General features: G+C 45.5%; 1 protein-coding gene across 2 annotated transcripts in view; it reads right to left on the bottom strand.

Moving 5' to 3' along the window:
* The window catches only part of Hic2 (HIC ZBTB transcriptional repressor 2), a 30,776-nt gene that overhangs the window by 16,318 nt on the left and 10,008 nt on the right, over positions 1-4,450 (bottom strand). The window contains exon 1 of one of the 2 annotated variants that reach the window (XM_031363265.1): positions 4,063-4,413. The exons of the other annotated variant lie outside the window; for it this stretch is intronic. The gene's annotated coding sequence lies outside the window, so the exon portion shown is untranslated. Of the gene's footprint in view, positions 1-4,062; positions 4,414-4,450 lie in introns of those variants that run through there. 2 annotated transcript variants of the gene reach the window in all.

Below are 4,450 nucleotides of genomic sequence, written 5' to 3'. Positions count from 1 at the left end.
CTCCAGGGTGAGCCAACACCTCTGTTCTCTGAAGGTATCTGTGTCCGTGTGGGCACACCCATACACAAACATATAATAAAAAGCAAAATAAGGGACTGGAGAGATGACTCAGCAGTTAAGAGCACTTGTTCTTATACAGGATCCATTTTCAACTCCCAGAACCCTTGTGGTGACTTACAACAATTTCTAGATCTAGGCAATCTAATGCTCTCTTTCTGACCTATGTAGGCACCAAGTACAACATGGTGCACACACATACTTGAAAGCAAGACACCCATTATAAATAAATCTAAAAAAAAGCCGGGCAGTGGTGGCACACTCCTTTAATCCTAGCACTTGGAAGGCAGAGGCAGGTGGATCTCTGAGTTCGAGGCCAGCCTGGTCTACAGAGTGAATTTCAGAACAGCCAGGGCTACAAAGAGAAACCCTGTCTCAAAAAAACAAAACAAAACAAAACAAAAAGGCTGGGGGCTGGAGAGATGGCTCAGTGGTTAAGAGCACTGACTGCTCTTCCAGAGGTCCTGAGTTCAAATCCCAGCAACCACATGGTGGCTCACAACCATCTGCAATGTGATCTGATGCCCTCTTCTGGTGTGTCTGAAGACAGTAACAGGACAGTGTACTCACATACATAAAATAAATAAATAAATCTTTTTAAAAAAGAAAAGAGCTGGTTTTGGTAATACAAGCCTTAGAAGTAAACAGAGAGCTGAAATATAAATCTGTGATACATTCTAGGTTACAATTCCCATTCTCACCAAAATAACAAAAAGCACATTTTGGAAAGATTTAGCTTTGAGCGAGGGGATTTAAGAGACGGAAGGTAAAATGAACAGGGCTTTCTCTTTCTGGAGCAACACAGCTCAAGTGTGAAAGATGGGCTACTAGAAAGGCAAGACCGGTGAGGCAGCACTGCCCCAGACTCCAGCTCCACACACTTCAGTCTCTGGAGTGCGACCATCACCGCCACTGCTGTGTGAACAGAAGACAAACCAACTCCAACAAGCCACTTTGTGTTTCAGGGTCCAGACAGATGCAGGGAAAGGTCAGTCCACGTCGCCGACGAGTGGCAACTGGAATGAGCCACAAAGAAATGGACATATCCAGAAGCTGGGGTGAAGGGTTGCTTCTTAAGTGGCACAGGAAGAGCTTCAACTGAAGTAGGCGCTCCACTATTAACTCACATCATCTGACTACACCCCTGTAATAATATCCTGACTTCCTAGAAAAGCTGAAACTGCTCTGTATAAAAATCCCAAAACAGCTCCACACTGAGGATGCAGTACAGGGGTCCCAACATTACTCAACTCTATAAACTATGGGGGGAGGGATTAGAAGATTCCGGTCCCACAGGAGGCCACACAGAAAGCATCACCCTGCCCTAAGGAAAAGCCAGACTGTCATATATGTATGTGGAGGGTAGGTATGCCTAAGTTTACAGGATCCTCTTCCTAAGATCCAGTCTAAGTAGAGTGTCTGCCTACATAAGATCCAAGGTCCCATCCCAAGCATGGCAAATAAGGGGCAGCAAAACGACCTGAGAAGCTAAAGGTACTTTACATGGAGAAAGAACCACCTTCACAAGCTGGCCTCTCGCCCTCATGCCAGGGTGCACATACATCCATACATACAATAAAAGTACTTTTAATTAAAAAAAAAAACAAAACACCCATGTCTAAAAACACTATCCCCTAAGGCCCCTTCACAAAAGCACACATAAAGCACTGAATTCCTCCCCCTTCTGATTCTGAATACAATTCATCTTGCTATCTTTCTCAAACATACATCAAGCCACTCCCCCATTGCCACTTTGCTTAAAGTCCAAGCTCAGCCTAGATTCAACTTTTCCCTGAGGGCTGCTGAACCCACCTCATCCTTCCAGAAGCCCACAGGCCAAACCCTCCAGTCCCCGACTCTTTCCCCTCGGTCCCTTCATCTTCCTTCCCATGCTCAGTTAACTCCAGCATTTGCTGAGGCACTTCTGTCTGTGGCCTTACCTCCTGCTGGTTTTGTTTTCTGAGTCTTAGTCTCATCTAGCCTAGGCTGGCAGCAAATTCTTGACTCTCCTGCCTCCTCCTAGGTGCTGGGATTACAGGAATGTGCCACACCTAGCTCTTGCCCACCTTTTTTTTTTTTTTAAATGCAGGATCACTACTGCACAGCCCAGGCTGGGACTAAACTGAAGATCCTACTTTAGCATACCAATCCCAAATAGATGAGATTACAGATGTACGCCACAGGGGCTCGCTGAAGCCAGTTAGCGCTTCCCGATATCACACCACCAAGAAACCCCATGAGTTAATAATGATAGTGCATGCCTGTAATCCTTGCACTTGCAAGACACAGGAGGATCAAAAGTTCAAGGACCTATACTAAATTCTAAACTAGTTAGAGTTACTTGAGTCCCTGCCCCATCCTACCCCAAATCCCTAAGGCAAAATCAATAATGTCTAAGTATTATAAAGGGGGCTAAAATCTACAAGCAATTCTGTGAGAATGGTGACATACAGCCTTGAGTATTTTTTCTTGCCTTTTGTTTGTTTGTTTTGGTTTTTGGAGCGAGTTCTCTGGGTAGCCCTTGCTGTGCTGTATCCTGGAACTCACTCTGTAAACCAGGTTGTCCTAGAACTCAGACATTCTCCTGCCTCTGCCTCCCAAGTGCTGGGATTAAAGGCACGCACACCACTGCCCTATTTCTAACAAGGCATTCCATGGGCAAGGACAATGAAACTTTGACAAAGTGGTTAAGAAATATCAGAGTTTGGCTTGATGTACAAAAATGCCAAAATCCTGGGCAAAGGGGCTTCCCTAGTGAACTTTATAACAAATTTTTTTGTAAACTTTGAAATAAGGTTTCACTATGTAACCTCGGATAGCCTTGAACTCAGAGCCTCACCCGTCTGTCTCTCAAGTGCTAGATCAAGGTTAGAACAGTGATTTTCAACTCCTTTGAGGGTTCCGTATCAGATATCCTATATATCAGATATCCATATTATGATTCATTATAGTAGTAAAATTACAGTTATGAGATAGCAACAAAATAATTTTATGGTTGGGGATCACTACAAGATGATGAATTGTATTATAAGGTCACAGCATTAACAAGATTCTCTACTGAACTAGAGTAACAATTTTTGGTTTTTCAAGACAGGGTTTCTCAGTGTAGCTCTGGCTGGCCTGGAACTCACTGTGTAGACCAGGCTGGCCTAGAACTCAGAGATCTGCCTGCCTCTGTCTCCCAAGTGCTGGGATTAAAGGTGTGTGTCACTACAGTCCAGCTTAGAGTAGCAATTTTTAAATAAATGAATGAAAGGACTGTTTGAAATGGCATCCTGGAATCTTAGGTCTGGAGCTGTGGATACAAGGAAGAGACCTGTGGGGGAAGGGTGCTACCAGGAAGCAGGATGTGGATGAGCATGCTGCCTGCTGGGGGCATGAAGTCAAAGTCCCCTTCTACCCAAAGAAAGCTAAGCAAGCAGTGCTGCTCTTATCAGCGTCCATACATGCATGGAATGTGGGACTTTGGAAACAACCCTCTCCCCTCAGCCAGGATGGGGGCTGCCTCAGGCTCACACCTGGCCTTCTGGAGTTTAGGTTGGCTTATCACTGCTAAAGAGCAACCCAAGCTCAGTGCCTGATAACCTGGAGGCACTTTCAGAAGGCTGTGGCTCTGTTTCTCCCATCCTTGCTCAAGCCCCTGTGCTCATCTACTGAAAGGCCCACCCTGCTCCCAGCACCACCAGTGGCAGCGACTGAGCACCTCTCATTGCCCAAACTGAAAAATTTCTACAGGGGAAGGCTGTAAGCTCTGAGGTACAGTATCGGCTGCCCCTAAAGCTCCCTCCTGGCTTTCCTGAGTTAGATGTTCAGCAAAGGCACCATGAAAGAGACCAGAAATCCCAGAAGGGGCTGTTATTAAAGTTAGATGGTCCAGGGAGCCCTTCACTGTCTTCTAGTCCCTGGGGTGAGGGAACGCTTGGAGTGTCATCTTCAATTACACTTGAATTGAAACCCTCAGCCACAGCCATCCCGGTAAAAGTGCTTGATGCCAAGCCTACATACCTGAGTTAGATCCTGAAACCCACAGTGAAGAGAACCAACTTCCTCAAGTTGTTCTCTGACTTCCACATGTGCAGCACCCTTCCCCCTAAAAAAATCAAATGCAATTTTAAGAAGAAAACCTCATTTGTGAGTCAACAAGATGACTTATCAGGTAAAGGAGTGAGTACACTATCAAACCCAAGTCTGGTTCCCAAAACCATAAGGTAGAAGGAGAAAGCTGACTCCCATACGTGGTCCTGACCCACACACTCGTCATTCATTAACACACATAAAGTAATTTAAGAGGAAAAAATGTTGGGCAGTGGTGGGGCACACCTTTAATCCCAGCACTTGGAAGGCAGAGCCAGGCCGATTTCTGAGTTCGAGGCCAGCCTGGTCTACAGAATTC

The sequence above is a fragment of the Mastomys coucha genome, unplaced genomic scaffold (genome assembly GCF_008632895.1).
Source record: "Mastomys coucha isolate ucsf_1 unplaced genomic scaffold, UCSF_Mcou_1 pScaffold12, whole genome shotgun sequence".
NCBI classification, from domain to species: domain Eukaryota; kingdom Metazoa; phylum Chordata; class Mammalia; order Rodentia; family Muridae; genus Mastomys; species Mastomys coucha.
This window is presented reverse-complemented; position numbering and strand designations above follow the sequence as displayed.